This window comes from Lichenostomus cassidix, chromosome 2 (assembly GCF_008360975.1).
Source record: "Lichenostomus cassidix isolate B80296 chromosome 2, HeHo_3.0, whole genome shotgun sequence".
Classification (NCBI taxonomy): Eukaryota; Metazoa; Chordata; class Aves; order Passeriformes; family Meliphagidae; genus Lichenostomus; species Lichenostomus cassidix.
This window is the reverse complement of record NC_139482.1, coordinates 9,457,203-9,474,852: the sequence shown is the minus strand read 5'-3', so window position 1 is coordinate 9,474,852 and position 17,650 is coordinate 9,457,203. Positions and strand designations below refer to the sequence as shown.

Here is a 17,650-nt window from a genome sequence, read left to right as displayed (position 1 = left end):
CACAGAGGTTTTACAATGTAGTTCCAACCACCCTCATACATTTTGCAGTTAGAATGCTCTCTCTTCCACATTGCAAAACTGAACCTCTCAAGTATGCTTTGCATATTTTAACTTCTTGGTGAGTTTTTCTAAGCTAGTTCTCCCTGCATTACAAACTGCATAATGGACTCAGACTGAACTCTCTTTAACCATGCTACTGCTGCTTTAATTTGAAATAACTAGATTTTATTTACATCTTTCAGTTCCTTAATTTATTTGGTCTCAGAGGAATCAGTTATTCTTGGGCATTGATTCATACTTAAATTATCTATGAGAAACACATTAATGAGTATTATGATAATAACACTAATACTCTGATTAAGATGGTAGTTTTAAATCATGAATATAAATTGCCTTCAGCCTGAGATTTTGTGTGTTAACTTTTGGGAGAATATGCACTCAGCACTGCCAGATTGGCTCCTTTACAAAAAAAAATATTACTATGGAAAATGTAAAGTGAAGATCTAAGTACTTTCAAAATAGTATTAGATGGGGGTTTGCATCCAAGAAATATCACAATGTTGGATATATTCAGTCTTTGAGTTCACTAATGCATGAGATTAGACACAAATATGTGCTTATAATAGAATCTTGCTGCAGAGCTGGGGAAACGTGTTTGTCTGAATCCACAACAGTTTAAATAATTCAAGGACAGAGGAAAATGCTGTTACTTGAATAATAGATAGATCAGGAAGAGATATAAAATAAAGCCAGTTATCTGAAAATCCCTGTTCAGTGACAAGTGAGATAGTTTTGATGACTCAGATGTTCTCTATTTTCAGAAATTAAGTGAAATAGCTTTCTCAGTAAATAGTGACCATTTGAGGATTTATAATGGAAGAGTTATTCTGGCTATTTCACCACTTTTTCAAATGTGAACAAGCCTTGACTGCTGATATATTTATGAGTTGAGCTGCTGGTGTTGTTTAAAGTTGATGTTTGCAACAGTTGGATGACTTAAATGATTAATAGTAAAGTCAGGGATGAGATCATCCCAAATATTTCTGTGTAGTCCATTTACCTTACTACCATTGTGCTTTCCACCATTGAGGTGTCAAGCACAGGAGACCAGATAATAAAAATATTCTTGCTATAAAGAAGGTAAAAGAGAATAGTCAGCTTTTTCTATCATAGACATGACTAGCAGGAGTCTAATTTAATTACACATGCTAACACAGCTGAATAATGTTGACACTATTTACTGAGCTACCTGATCATGGAGAAGGATCTTGTGTGTTCCTTAATGTGCTGCTGGATGTCTGCCCAGGGACCCAGAGCTCTGGGCTATCTGTTATTCTGCTACTTGGTGTGGTTGATATTAAAGGAAATATTGAAAAATGTGGCTCTGAATGAGAGAAAATTGGGACTGGAGGGTTTTTGGATTCTCTCTACAATGAAACTAAGGCCCAGTTCTCAGACCTTTATCCTTATTCTGTTGGCAGGAGACATGTAAAATCAGGCTTATCTGCAGAAAGTTTCCACTGACAGATAAAAGCCCAAAGTGTTTGGGTTGGGAAGGCTCAAGAATTTGGTAATATATTTTAATAAGCACACACACACCACATAGCAGTTAGTGCAGGGATACAAATTAGTTATTCCCTACTTTAGTGAGTCAGTCCAAATGTTCTCTCTTCTACATGTATCTTGAATAACTCACTATTCTTGATAGAATTTTGTAGATATATTTACCCAAACTTTAAACAGGTAGCTCAGTACTTGTGTACTGTACAGATTCTTGTGGGACATCACCAGCCAATTTCACTCTTCTTAAACTATTTATAATTTTTCATTGTCAGTAGCTTACAGGTCTGCTTTTGATTGAACTGATTGTCTCGTTGTATAAGTTAAACTGATTTACTTTACTCCCTAGGCTATCATATGCTCCCTTAGCAAATGCCTGTCTAAAATACAAGTATATCCATGACACTCTCTGACTTCAGTTTTCTGCCCAGCTTTATTTTTAGTATTTCTATGCAGTTTTGTTTCCATGACAACAGTCCCATCTATGGACTAGTGACAGCCCATCATCTGTCACACAGGGACTGAGGGGCTCTGGGACATCTCATGGCATTGACATTGCCCAGCCTCACTTGGATGCTCACCCAGGCCCTGAGAGTGAGCCCAAGGACTGCTCTCAAAGTCCCCTGAAAGAGAAGCACCAAGAATAAACAATAAAAGCATCACTGGCTACAGCCCAAGCTCCAGTTACCGAGCCTGAATGGATAGGCAATGGTTTCACTGGAATGGGCACAAAAGACATTCTCTCCAAACATGGGGAAAGCAGTGAGAGAGTTAGGACTGGGAATATCAGAGGCACAACATATCCATTTGGCACACTGCTGCAGTCAGGAGCTCAGGGATCCCCTGGGAACAGGACACAGCCCATAGCAAGGAGGTTGTGTTACACCTGCTGCCATCCAAGGTGTTCTTCCCATGTGGTGTTTGCTTCAAGATGATCTGGAACCTCACCTGAGAGCCAGGATGCATGATGAGGCTGGAGGATTTCAGCTTGGTAGTTCAAGGAATTGAGGTTTGGTTGAGGTAAAGCAAAGATTCCTTCATGACATGTTATGCATTTGGGAAAAATAATACTCTCATTGAATATTTTCTATCATGCTTGCTCAAATGTGAGTTGTCACTCCATAGTAAGGGAGGGTGTGTTTATCAGATTAATGCAAAGTAATTTAAAATTGCATTCCAGTATATTTTCTGAATTTCAAATCTGACTCTCTCTTTCTGACAAAGTCTTTTAAAAAGGAACCAAACTTGGCATAATTCACATTCAAAGAGTGTGTTAGTGTATTGAAGCATGTTAAAACTTTCTGTGTAAACCGATTCAATATAATGAACTATTGGTTCTGCAACAACTGCTTTTTTTCTTCATTGAAACATCTTCAAATGTTCACTTTACCTGCCCCCTCAACACTATTCTAAAAGTGTCAAACACACATACTGAAATGAAATTCAAAATAACAACAAGAAATAAATAAAATATAAGATGTTTTAAAAATAGATTGTAGAGCTCCTGCTACATCATCCAAGGAAGAATGAAGGGATGTTTCTTACCATGGATTTGAGAAACAAGCTTTTTTCTTGAGCACAGGTCTTTAATGCCCAACCCTAGTCATATGAGCATGGACCATTGTATTTTAGTGAATTTTTTTCAAGTTGTTGAAGCCTTCAGAGGAATTTTAGGTGCAATGTTGACCTAATTTGTGTATTTCATAGGCATATGCCACCTTGTGCAGAGTAAAGCCAACTCTGTGAGGGTAGTAGACAAGGTGGCTTCCCTGATCAGTGAAAGGACAAATTCTAAAAGGAAAAAAGTTTGAACCCAGTACTCTCTTAAATATGAAGTACATTACAGTGCATTGTAAACTGGGGGTGGAAATGTTCCAGGAGGGCAAAAGTAGTGAGGTCACTGTTTTTTTAATGCAGTTTTTCTATGTGAAGCAAAAGTCCTGTTTTCTAGCCCACGTGTCATCACCCTGTAGGGTTTTCAGGTTCTCTCTTGAAATTCAGCACATTTCTAAGTCTTCTCTTTCCTTCATTTGTGTGTTTTGCATTTGTTTCAGTGTGACAAAACCAAATATATCAGTTTTTATGGTACACACGTGCAAGAGAGAAGACATTGTTTTAACTGTCCAATCCAGCCACATGAAGAGAGACAGCTAGCTCAACGTCCAATTTTTAGACAGATTGTCCATCCCTCTGTGCCACTCTCATCCTCAGGTGGGGTCTATATAATGAGAAAGGAAGGACTGAACAGACACAGGTGCTTAATTTGCTTAACTGCTGGAGAAGATGCTGGCTGGGAACCTCACAGTAGCTGTGATGCTCCACACTGTTGGGGAACGGTACAGCCAAACTGGAGAGCTTTGTGGATTGTAAAGGGAATCCTGAATTTTGAATTGCCCTGTAATTAGGGTCCTCACAAGATTAAGCTATAAGATTATGCTGTAATACTTGAATAGAGGAACCAAAGGTGAATCACATTAAATTTATCTTCCACAGAGACCCCTTAGATGCATCAGGCTTTTATAAAAATGAAATGCTTGATGTGTAGAATCATCTAGCAAGAGCTAACTTTATGATATGTTTACAAGAATTATTTCCACTGAAGAGTAATCGGGCATGGTCTCATATTGCTCCTCTTACTCAGTTTCTATTTAGCAAATTTGTTGTGTCCAAGTTGTCTTTATATCTGTACTTGTTGCTATTGGCTCTGCTATGACTCCTACCTTTTTTATGTTTGAAAGCTACTTTTTTCAGACTACTAGTGAGAAGCCATGGGTCAGACACATTGATATACAAAACTGCCACGTGTGGGATGGATAATGGCAATGAAATTACCATGAAAATCATTTAGTCTGAAAGAGTGAAATTACATCTATTGTGCTCCCAAGGAAACAATACATGAAGTGCTAAGGGAAGTGTTATAATCAGATACTTTGATTAAGCTTATCAAGAGAAGCATGAAAAGCTGCTATCATGAGTGCCCATTCTCACAGCCATCGGCAATTTTCATACATAAGTTTTCAAACAAACAAACAAAATAAATAGCAACCCCCTTAATTCCTCCTGTAAATTAGGAGAACAAGTAGTACCAGTTTAGGTCAAAGATTATGTTTGTTTCTAATACTTGTAGCGAGTTAGGTATCAAAATTTTGGCTGTTGGTTTTGTCTTAGACTAAGCATACAAAGTCTCAGTTGCTTCACTGAGGTTCTTCAATCTTTAAAGCAGATCTGGAAAGACTGAAATAAAATTATTGCATTCCTGTTTTTCTATTTTTTTTCTGTAATTCTGTGTCTTTTTAATCAAATTGAGAATGTGGCCATGTCAAAAACATTCATCTAATTCTGGCTATCCTTTTTTTTTTTTAATGTGAAAGACCTTCTCATTCCCAAACTGCCACAAAATGCCACTGAGTTATTTTAAAAACAAACGTTCCTCTTTCCCGAGAACCATTTTCTCCTACAAAGTATGAAGCTGTGTTATCTCTTGGGTCCACTAAATCTCTTTCTGGATGAAAGCTCAGGAACAAGTCAAGACTGACTTTCATGTCCTCATTTTTTCAACATGTCCAGAGAATGAATACAGCTTGATGGTCCCAGTGAAAGTGGCAGCACACATTTCTGGAGCACAGCAGACTCTCTTCTGAGCACTGCAGAACATGGGAAACCTCTGCCTTGCATGGGAAAATCAATTTTACATTGAAATTGAAAAGCTGGAGCAGAGCAGTCAGGACCAAACAGGGAGTTGCTTGATGAATTTTGTAGTTTTAAGACTTATTGGAATGTTGTATTACAAATCGATTGCGTTTCCCTTCCAAATTCTACTTTGGTGTCTGTCTACTAAGTAAACATCTATATGATTTGTCTAATCCAGCCTTAGAATTCCCCCTAGTTTGAAAAAGTCAAGTCCTTTAAATTAACTGCCTTGAAGATAAAATGAAAAGTTGCAAACTTTTTAATAACTTCTAATATTTTATTTTTATGCTATCTTTGTATAAGTCAGGAAAAGTTAATTTTTCTGCTTTTGTGTTGGATAGAATAAAACCACTTGCTAGTTTATTGCAGCTCTGACCCTGAAATTAGGATTCTAGAATTATTTTATTTCCTCTACATATAATACTCAGCTGAGCTCAGTAAAGCAGTTTTCCAGCTAATTCAAGTACAATGAAGTCCCCCTTGTTGTGCCTTTTAGAGGAATGAACCTATCAGAGCAACAGGAATGTATAATTACATTGAATAGGTTGATTGCAAAGTTAGCCCACTGCTCTCTGCTTTGTGAGGCCTTTTACTGCTGGGAGCCCAAATTTACATGTTTCAAAGGCTGGGTAAGTACCAGGTGAAAATTCAGCAACCATGGGCTGGTTGTGCCTTTCAGGTCCTTCAGCTCTAAAACTGGAAAGTCACATTAGCAACATATTGATAAAATTCCTAACATACATTATGCTAAAAACAAGGCCTGCTTGACTCAAGTGTTTGATGCAATAATTTTGCTTAATATAGAACTAATCAAGGCTCCATCTTGACGTGATCCAAGAAAATAACTGTCTTCTAACCATCAGCTCCAGTGGCATTAGATAATTATACTTTCTCTCTTGCACAATGTGTATTTATAGTGTAGCAGATAACTGCACTGGGTATATTCTTGGGAACCAAGATAAAGCCCTTACTTTTTTGCACAAATAATCTCATTTTCAAAAGCATTCAGACGTAAAAATTATGTTATTAAGTTGAAGTAATCCAGTGGCAATACCATGGTAATTTATTGAGTAGGAGTTTAAAATGCCTACATCCACATTTTTATGATTTTCAAAAGGTCCATTTTGACCTCAAAGTGTTATTCTTGACTAAAATAACAGCCTAGGCTGGAGTTTTGCTGAGTCTTCAGAAACTGAGGAAAATTTTAATCTGAACTGAGACAGCCTTCTCAAGTCAGGCATCTGGTTTGTCTGTCTGTTCCCTACAAACAGATAATAATCTCTTGCAAATGCAGTTCATCATCTAGGCTGGAAACCAAAGTGTCCCTAGGCTCTGCAGTTGTTGATTTCAGCTGCCAGGAGATAAAAAGAACTGAAAGGTTTGCTGCTCTGAGGTTGGTTTTTTTTTTTCCTTTTGAGGCTTCTTTAAAGAATAAACTGTTTCAAAGTGTCTTTCCTGGCAGAAAAAAAAATTAACGACTGAATTTTTTTTCCTACTCTATTAGAGTGCTGCAACATTCAGGAGCTAACTATGGTGTTATATATATATATATCTTTATACATATATAACTATCGTTATTTATGCTACTAAGCCCTCATTCATGTCAACAATATACTATTCAATATTAAGAAATATTTGGAAATACTATGCTACAGCAATGGTTCTGTTTTTCTTTGTGACAACGGAACTATTCTTTGCTTAAAAGCTTTGATTTCTTATGCAGGAAGGAATTTCTCCAGGGAAAATCACACACGTTAGTTAGAGGGAAGGAAAAATTTGTACTCATAAATTTTAATGCGTAATTTATTTGCTTGTTTCTGTGGATTGGTCTGAAGAAAAATGTGCAGGGCAAAAGCCAGCATGGCTTGATTAATGGTCCAAAAGGCCTTTAGGGGATTAGGGATTTGGATGAATTGTTTAAAAACATCTAGAGTTTTAAGAAGGCCCTTCTAAATGTTTTAACTTAAACCAATACCTATGCAAATTGCATAATAATAACTCTTACCATATGGTGAACATCACTGTATTCCAAAGGCCTTGTTCCAATTTCACTTGCTCTGCTTTAACTCTTTTGAATACATGGCAGTATATTCTCGTCATGTACAGCAGGAGATGAAATACAAATTGGTCACTGGAGATAAGAGAAATAAAAACATGTGCTACTAACTCCTAGTTCATATCAACAATACTGTGCTAAAAAAGAGTTAGAGAATATTTGAAACTGACATGGTTATGGTAATAGCACCGCTGCTGTCTACTGCTGATTATAACTGGCTATGTCCCCCAGAGGTCACTGGCTGGAAGGAAAGTGAGATCTACCTCCAAATTCTATTCAAAATTACATTTTAGTTAAAGAATTGGCAGCACTGGTTGCTCTGACTGAGTAGAGATTAAAGTTTATTTTCTGGGTTTAAGCACAACTCAATAGAGTGAGAATGTGCAGTGAGGCTCTATAGGAAAAAACCCCACATAGCTGGTTCACCTATCTGGACATGCCACCTCTTACTAGCATGGACTCTGGTGATTTGAGAACCTCCTGATTACAAGCTTTGTACTTTTTTCCAGTTATATAAAAAAATATATACTGTCAAAGACATTGCGGGAAAATAATTAATTTAAAGAAATATTTACTGACTGACTGTGTCTCATTCCATTCCTCTAATAGTATCTACATCTAACTGTAGGGAGGTGGTTTTTTGTTGGTTTTTTTTAGAGTAAGAAATAAAAAAAATGAACAACAAATAAAAAGAAAGAAAAAACAAACCTGAACAAAGCAAATAATCTAGGCAATAACTTTTCCTGTTTTCACATAAACTTCAACCCCAGCTTACTTAAATAAGTCTCCAGCAAGAAGCTTTATGCAGAAATTCAGACCCAGTGGCTGGGAAAACAACTCAGAATAAATGTACGAATATAGCATGAGTTTCCAAACTAGAATGATGCATAGACGTCTGAATTGTTTCTGGCACAGAAGTTCATGAATTATATTTCCTCATGAAGAGATCCATGAAGTAACTTGGAATTCTCCCAACAGAGCTACCAGGTTCCATATATGCATTGGAAAAATCTTACATGAATATCTGGCTATGCCACAATCCTAATCCTCAGAACCAAATATAACAAACTATATGTGATAAGAAAGCAGATGAAACATATGAAAAAACAACTCCAGAAAACAAGAGAGAAATTTGACCACAGAGGATTAAGAGTGTTGCAATTTACTGCAGCATTTTCAAACTGACCTAAAGATTTTGCATGTAGAAAGGCTTGATTCATCCCAGACCGTCAACACTGACATCTTGAAGCCTTTTCTCTATGACAGTATCATAAATTCAGGGAAAAAAATGGTTTCCACAGAGGCAATTCTTCAGCATGGGTAGATATAGAGCTCTATTAACCAAAGGAAATCAGCTAAAATACATCTCTCAAAAAAATTTTTTAAAAACTCCAACAAACTCACAACTCTTCACTGTGAAGCAAAATCAATAAAAATCACGTCAAGAAAAGCAGTATAGAAAAATCCAAGAGGATTTACATGAATAGTAAGAAAATTTATATAAATGTTGAAAGACGTAGTAAATCACAAGGCCCACATACATCTATAGCATTAAGTTATAAGGGCTAAATAAATTATGAAGCTCAACCTCGGAAAAGTACAACAAAAGAATTAATAAGACAAATATGCTACAAAAGCATCTCACAAAGAATGAAAAAAAAAAAGATTAGCAAGAGCAGGGCTGGTCTTCAACAGTCTTCAAGCACATTTTCGGCCATAAAAGACTATGTCACAGATATATCCAACAGCAACAAATACTTTAAGAAAATATTTGATAGCCTCCTTCTTGCAATACTTTACACCAAGTATTTTCTAATTTTGGCACTGTATTTAAGGGCAATGAATATTAAGACAATTTGCTTTCATGTAGATATGACATAATCCAATGGAAACTCTATTATGGACTGGAATTGCATCATTCATTGAATAAAAAGAAATGTGATCACTGAAAATTTCATAACTTAAGACCAAACTAATCTTTGTTTCAAATATAATTTCCAAATTCGCATCTGGATGTCTCCATAATTTTAAAAGCAAGTGCTATGGGAAAACAGTAAATACTGAGCAGAGATTAATTTCTAACAAACTCATAAGTTTATCCTAAAATTCCATCATTCCATCCACTGGAATGAAGCTATAGGGAACATCACTGCCTGAAAGGAAAATGGGTAAAAGGGTCAGAGAAAGTAACTTCCTTTGCAGGAAGATTTGGATAAACCTACAGAACATAAATGGGTCGAAGAAATGGAACTAGAAAAGATTTTTTCTTCTTTTTTCCTAACTCTTTTTTGATTGTGTGGGAGAATCCAGATTTAGACAAAAGCCAAGCCATTGACTATTTTCACAGTCAGGCCTTTGCAGTTATAGGAACCTTTCATGCCTTGAGGAAAGAAAAAAAGCTGTTATTTCTCACAAGATCCCTCATTACAGCTGTGAACTTATTGCTGATTTTCATGAATGCAGTTTTCCTTTCACTTTTATAACTGAGAAATATTGACCTTGGGTATTTTGAACCTACATTTATGAAGCTGATGATGCTGACAGAATGAATCACGCAGGCTTGCATTTCCATTTAATTCATATGTCTTTTGAATTGGGCCTTTTTTACACATCATATCCTGAATTTAGACCTTGGGAAATTGAATTGCTAGTTGAATTATAGCCGTAAGTGGCACTTTGGAATGCCTATTGAAAGTTCTTCGGTTTTTCTATTTGCGATATGCAGCACTAATTTTTGAAAGTCATTACGGTTAGCTTATCTTTCTGGAGAACTATTTTTGGACATGACAAGCACACCCTCCTCTCCCCTCTCCCCACATGCAGCCCAGAAGAGGTTTTTTTGCTGGTGAAGGGATAGAGGCTGAGCAGGGCAGAGCCTGAGGCTGCAGAGACACTCAGCTGGTGGATGGGATCCATCAGGAGACTCAGACCAGATCATTGCAGAACGGCACAGGTGGAGCCACAAAACTAAAGCCACCGTGGGACCACAGTGTTTGTTCTGCCTTTGAGCCCTGAAATTTGGAGCCACTGCTGCACTGACAGGACACTGCTGGGTACAAGTCAGGGGCAGCGGTGCTGGTAAGCCCTTCTTCCAGCAGATGCCAATGCTCCCACCTTCTCTTCCTGGCCAACAACTCTTTGTGCCTGTTCTTTAGTTTGCCCCTACTCTCTGGCTTTGATTTTATCATTCTTCCTTCCCTCTCTTTTCAGCAGCAATTGACAGGTCTGAGTCCTTGTTCCTCAAACTTGGAGCAGGAAAATTAACATGAACTGCTGAGATGCCCTGAGCTAGAGCTGTGGTTTGAAATTGTGTCTGTCAATGCACTGCAGACAAGGCCTGGCCTGGGCCAGAGTGGGCCAGCCATGTACACAGCCTGCAGGAGAACACGATTTTCGTGTGATGATTCCCAGAATGAGCCAACCACCTACACAAGCCACTGGAGAACACCCTCCTGAAATTATTCCCAGCCTGGGAAGCTTTATGTCCAGCCAGGTCAGAGCAGCAATAGAAGCACTTGTGGAAGTCACCTCCATCCACACCAGCACAGTGCTGTGTGATAAGGTACAGCTTCTCCTTTGCCCAGAGAAGCTGGAGCTGCCCTGTCCTGGGAGAGCTCAAGGCCAGGCTGGATGGAGCCCCGAGCAACCTGGTGCCTGTCCGTGCCAGGCAGGTGGACCTGGTGATCTTCAAGGTCCTCTCCAATCCAAGCATTTCTGTGATTTCTATGATTCTGTGAAACCATTGTATCACGTTTCACACAGAGCAAAACAAAGGAGCACAACCCTGCTTTTAACTGTGTTGGAGTAGATCTGAGGTGGTACCACAGCCTCTCCTGGAGCCACTCCAGTATCACACCTGAAAACTAGAGCTCTTGTTTGCATTTTCTCTGGGGCTTTGTGTCTCTGTATTGCTGCTGCCAGCCCTGAGTGCATCAGTTCTTGCTTTGCTAAAAAGGAAAAAAAAAAAAAAGTAATCTAGTGTTTCACTTAGTACTGGAAGAATTATGGAATAACTATAAATATATATACCCTGCTCCAAGGCTAAGTCCCTTCTGAATGTGTTTAGCCTTAGAAAAATGTGGAAGTTCTCAGTGCTTTTAGACCATAAATCTGTCAGGATGCATTCTTTTTCTCACTTTCTGCTATATAAATTGAAAGCAAAAGGATTACTTTTTCAATCTGCATTTTTCAAATCTGGAAAGACATTTCTGGATACACATTTATTTATCTGAGTGAATGAAAATTCATTTTCTCATTCTTGATATTACTGTTTATTTTATGATTGAGGTTACCATAAAGGGCATTTTTGAAAAGGCTTTCTTCCTGACAGCTTTTTTGATTTTTTCTCTTTGAAAATATTACTTTTTAGTTGAGTGAATTCTGTAATTTCTATTGTCTTTTCCATTAAGCTTTTTTTTATTTTTTTAAGTGAAGTAAGGGGGAAGGAATTTGAAGGAAGAAATGTCAGTTTAGCCAGCAATTTTTTTTTTTAAATGTTGTTTAGCTACCATGCCTATCATTTTTATTACAATCAGTTCATAGTCTCCTGAACAACTTGTCTGAAGATTGAGACCTTGACAGGTGCAGCCCGGCTCAGGTGTGGTTCTTAGAGATAAGCAAGTCAATCTTTTTCCCTCAGCTACAACCTGTTCATTCTATTTGCTCATGTCTTAATTCAGATATTACAGATTAGAAGATGGAGGAAGGAGAGAATTTGATTCAGGTAAGTTACTTCTAAGGGTTGATCTAAGTTACAGTTCCAGGAAAAAAATAAAACACTTTTTTTTTTTATGTTAGACTAGCTACTCTAGATCTGCATGAGGTGATTAAAATAAGGGGCTTTTTTTTTTTTAAAGGGATCCATCAGTCAATAGTAGGATATCTCATCAAAAATTTTGCTACAAGCTCAAAAGCTGAAAGTTCAGAGACAAGAGAAAATAATTTGTGTTGCTTTGCAATATTGTTACACAGCTTTGGTCCATTTCTAATGTACATCACATAGAGCTTCCTTTTTCAGCAAAAAACTGCAAAAGGATTTTTGTCATACAACTAACATTCTAGGCTTTCTGGAAGCAAAATCCTTTTTTATTATTAAATAAATAAATCTAAATTAAGTCCAAACGAAAGAATGTATGCATATATAATAGATTATTTGTACAGTATTTTTATATATAGACTTCAATGCATAGGACAAAGGAATCTTGAAGACATTCTGAGCCACTTAGCCTAGGAAATCAGTAAGAGCCTAAGAAACAAAGCAAACCATGCTGGTGGGGTCTTCTGAGTTGGTACAGGATCTCCTTGTTCAGCTCTCTCAAGGAACTCAACTTTAATAAGTAGATGCTGCAGTTCAGGGTAGCTCTCACATCCAAGCAAGTAACAAAAATTCATGAAAAAAGATCAGCATAACAATTATCTTCTTCCTAAATTACTAGACATGTTTTAAGAATATCCTTATTTAAATCTTATATTTTGATGGGGAGATTGGCCCATCTCCTGTGTATTATAATTTTGAAAATAATAGATGAGACTAAGCACTAACTAAAATTATAGGGGAAGTAAATATTTTCAGGTGTGCCATCTCTGGATTCAGCATGGAGCATTTGACCTGATGAACTGGTTAAATGGGTACAGGAAAACAACTAAACAAAGTTAGTAATAAGCAGCTGCAGTGTGAAAGCTTGCCCAGTTTCTGAAGAGTGGAAAGGTGAAAGACAGTAGAAACCTTGTTCATGTTCTGTGTGTTTCTGTTTCCCTCAAAGAGGGTTATGAAGAGTGTTAAGAGAAAGAAATATATTCATACATCCTATATTGCCCACAATTCTGTTGACAGGGTGGATGGCTGGCAGAGGGCAAGAGCCTTAGGAGTTTTCCTTTCTGCTGCTTGTACCAGAACTCTGACTTTCTGCCTTTTCATCAATATAGCAAAATCTGTGATCTTCGTATAGACCTTCTCCAAAAGAATTTTGGTTATTTATCTCAAAATATAGCACCCAAATGAAGTTTACCCACTCTAAGTGCAAGAAAAGTCTTTGGTTTACATCAGAGTAATTCAGAGACAAATTCAGCCAATCTTTTGGGTATTTATTTTGATTATTTTTCCTGCTCTTTGGCAAGGTACATTATAGTCTGTTTAGCTAATGCAGTCTTGGTAACAGAAGATGTTGCTTTATCTGTTTTCTGTTGAAGGTTGGTGGTGTTCAGGGATATAAACATGAATAGATTTCCTATGAAGCATTGGTGGATTTGTAAAAGCAAAATGAGAACTAGATACCCTGTTTCTCCAGTACTGATTGCCAACAACACTTTGAAAAATTATAACAATCTACTGTAGTAGTCCTTACCTAAAGCAAAGATTTGAGTTATATCATTGCTTGTCTCATCCAAGATTTTGTGAGTTCCAGGGCACACAGCCCTGAAAATATGTAGCCCAAGGGAAATGTAGCCACACAAGATGTCCATGAGCTTCATGCTCACAAAATAGGGGCAAAAATATCAATTAAAATTTAAAAAAATAAAAGCAGCAATAATTATTCAGGGTTTTGATTAATCCAATTTTCCCGTGTAATCAGAATGTCAGGAATTCCCAGGAGGATTCAGACTCTTCCTTCCTTTCTTACACAGGGAATAAGTAGCAGTACAGCCGTGGGTTTGTGCCTGGGCAACAGAGCAGTTGGTATTAATGCCATTGTTGTACATTGTGGCTGGAATTCATCTACTTTTTGTCTTTTGCAGATAGGAAGTTTGCTTCCCTATATGCATCAGAATGGGAAAATTAAAACATCTTCTCTCCTGCAATACCAAGTGAGGTCCCATAATGTCAGTGCTGAGGTCTGTGTCTGGATAGATTCCAGTCCTCTTGCCATTGCAGGACTGCTCAGAGTTATATTAGCATTATCATTGGAGAAGATTTTGGGGGGCAAGGAAATCTCTTACTTTTCTCTTAACAAATTCTGATCAAATAGAGGGCCAGTTATGCTTAAGACAGGATTTTAAACTTTTTTTTTTTTCCTCTTGTCTGGAATGAAATTCTGCTTCATCTACTTTCATGTCTGGTCCTTGCTGTGTCCTGTATTTGGGGTAATACTCCCATATTTACAAAAATGCCTTTGTTATCCAAAATACTTCGATATTGGCTTAGGCATTTTCACATTTAAAAATAGAAAGATAGAGTACTCTACTCTGACAGGATTGTGAATGCAAATTGAGCACAATTAAAGTCAGAACCAAAACATAGATAACAACTGCATAGATGTGATATTCTTTTTGTAAGTTTGTGCAACTAAATCAAACCCACTCCATTAACTCTCTTTTCCTTTTATTAAAACATTTGTTTACAAAAATTGAGAGCCAAGATTCTATATTAAAAAAAAGTAGCTTAAACACTTGTAATCAGAACCTAAATATAACTTTTCAGAATACTATCTAGAATGTATGAAATATTTTTGTAAATTAGCAGTTAAATTTCACCTCACTTATTAACCAGCACTTAAAAGGCAGGCAGGATGTCTAAGAGCCCTCCATCTCCTTGGTGGGTCAAAGGCACCTCCTGGAGAAAAATAGACATCCCAGACTCTTGGGATGCGTTGCATTTTCACTACTGTCCATTTCTATAAATTTCTGGGGAAAGGTGACTCAAAAGGTTTCGCTCAAATATTTTCCTCTCAGGTGAACTGAATCCCATTTAAGATTAATAAATCCAGAGAAATACTAAAAAGCCCAAACCAGGCCTTCTGCAATGCAGGGCATTTGTGTGCCTTCCCACAAGTAAAATTATGGTTTGGCTAATAAATGTACCTATAAATATCAGGTAGCTGTGGGAATTTTTAAAGACTGTATGTTGCTGGAAGAATAAACAAGGACTGACTGTCAGTACTGGAAAGATGGTAATCTTTCTCACAAAATATTTGTAAATTGCTATTCACACATGAAATATAGGAGAGGAAAATATTTAAGAGTCAAATATAGTAAAAATTTGATTGAATTGATATGGTTGTCACTACTGGGTAGGTTTCAGTAGTGAACAGAAACTAGAGCCCATCAGACCCTGGGAATTTCTGGATGTTCTTTCATTAAGTTCATTTTCACTACACAGCAAACTATTACAACTTAAAAGGCAATTTAATTCATACCTCAGTCTCAAATGACCTTTTCCCTACCTGACCTGCTGGCTGGCCTTATTCCCTCACACCTTCTGGGATAAGAAAATATTCAGAAGCTAAAGCTTTAGGGATACATCTACAGATTTAGGAATTCAATAGTTAAATGTTTTAATTTTGAGCTGCTAAATCCTGGTCCCAGAACAGAGCCCACTGCACTCACCATGCTGCACCTGAGGATGTATACCCAGCTCCTGCCACATTCACCCTCCAGCAGACCAAACGTAAGGTCTGAAGTTACCTGTGAAACCCACCAAACCTTGCAGCACTTTTCAGGGCTGTACAGAGGCACTCTGTGTGTTAGTTTGAAAACAAAACAGTGGGAGATCGCAAGTCAGGATTATAATTTATTAGGAAAATTAAAAATAAGTGCAATAATACAAGGAAAAACACTGACAAAGTTAGATACAACCTGACACTCAGGGTGGTGGTAGCAGTCCAAATGAAGTAGTTCAGTTGAAGCAGTGATCCTGTGAAGGTCTGGTCTCCAGCTGAAGGTCCAGTGGTAGCTCTTGTCCTCTAGGAATCCAGTAGGCAGGGCTAGCTCAGGCAGTTCCAAGGCCAGGTTACATCCAGGTGGGAATGCTTGGCTCCTCCCTCCTGAGTGGAGCATCTCATAATAGGATGAGATAAGTCCATGAGTCATGCAGTAGGTCCCTGATGGCCCATTGTCTGTTATCAGGGGTGAGTCACAGCAGGAGATAACAGCCAATGCCCCACAGCTGGTGGTAATAGAATACTAAATACATCTGTATTGTAACCTAGGACATCTGTGTACTCAAGTTCTACAGTCTATAACCATTCTTTGAAGAAATATGTGTAGGTCACTCTTCCTATTTTTCTTCCTGAATAAAACCCTTTTTCTACTCAAAACACAGGAACCATCCCTGCTTTTACACCTTTGCACTACAGGACACACAGCCTAAAAGGAGAGAAAGAAATTCAAGCATGTTTTTATCTCAACAGTTCTGCACCCATCTTTCAGGGAAATGTCCTCCCTGCAAAGCCGTGAGCTGCTTGGAGGAGTGGTGCAAACTGCTCCAGCTGAATCTGCTCCAAGATAAAGAAAGTAGGTAATTAGGAATTATTATATACTTCCATTTTCTCAAATTATACACCTGAGGAAAATTACAAAGTTTGGTGCTCCAGGTGGTTTCATCAAAGTTAACAAGAGAGGGAAAAAAGCGTAATTGTAATAAGATTAAATTAAGTACTTGTATTAATTTGGTTTTGCTACAGTTTAATGATTATGTATTGTCTTGCCCTTTTTGTTAACAAGAAATCTTTTTCCCAAATTTCTCTGTACTCCCACCCAGATTAACTTTTCTCATGAAAGATATCTACTTCTGCTCCCAAATCTTGTCCTTGATATCTTGAATACACTCAGATAAAAATGTTTTGAGGCAAAGTAATTTGAGCTACAAATTGTACAGAAACAGCTCCGTAACCACAGGGGTGATTTGTGTGATCTTGCCCTGCCTGTCAGGAGTGTATATGTATTAAAAGATATTGGTTGATAATATATAGATATAAAAAATATTTTACATTAGATGATATAGGTAAAATATATATTTATCAGCACCTAGACTTTTATGTTATGTCAACATTCTGGAATCCTCCAACTTTGCATCCCATTAAATGAATCTTTAATCAGAATTCTGTTACAGAAATCTGGGAAAATATAATCAGATTATAAGGAAGTTCCTCAACCATTACTTGTTCACATATCTAACACAGTCCTGACTTTGTCCAATGTGAATTAGAAGTCCATGTGCCAAGTGATTTTATCTCTTTCCTGACCAGGAAACTTTTCATTTTCACAGAGGAAAGCAAAGATAAATACCATTTTCCCTCCCTTTCCTTTGTGGGCCTGATCCTTATCAAAGGATCAGAGAAAATATTAAAAGAAGACTATTGTCCAGCATTTGCTATGTATTATTGGCAGGGAAATGCAGAGAACGGGAATAACCTATAAACTCGGGGAAAAAGCCACTGCTTTGACTCTGTACTCTCTCAATACATATATTCAAGAGGCTTGCTACTCTCCAAGAAGGATTATTATTTTTCCATTCACATTTTCTGCTTCCTAGGAGTTGCCCATGCCAGGGGCTGTGGTGAGACCCCTGAGCCCCTGAAGGCAGGCTCTGTGTTCAATGAGATGGTTTCTTTTTGCAGTCACTCTGAT

The 17,650-nt window shown here is 37.5% G+C and overlaps 1 long non-coding RNA gene across 1 annotated transcript; it reads left to right on the top strand.

The window, feature by feature from the left end:
* The first annotated feature begins 11,840 nt into the window (after positions 1 to 11,840).
* On the top strand, positions 11,841 to 16,525 carry LOC146440797 (uncharacterized). Its single transcript, XR_014850367.1, has 3 exons — positions 11,841 to 11,903; positions 11,986 to 12,029; positions 16,344 to 16,525. It is a non-coding gene; the product is annotated as an uncharacterized LOC146440797 (long non-coding RNA).
* The last annotated feature ends 1,125 nt before the right edge of the window (positions 16,526 to 17,650 follow it).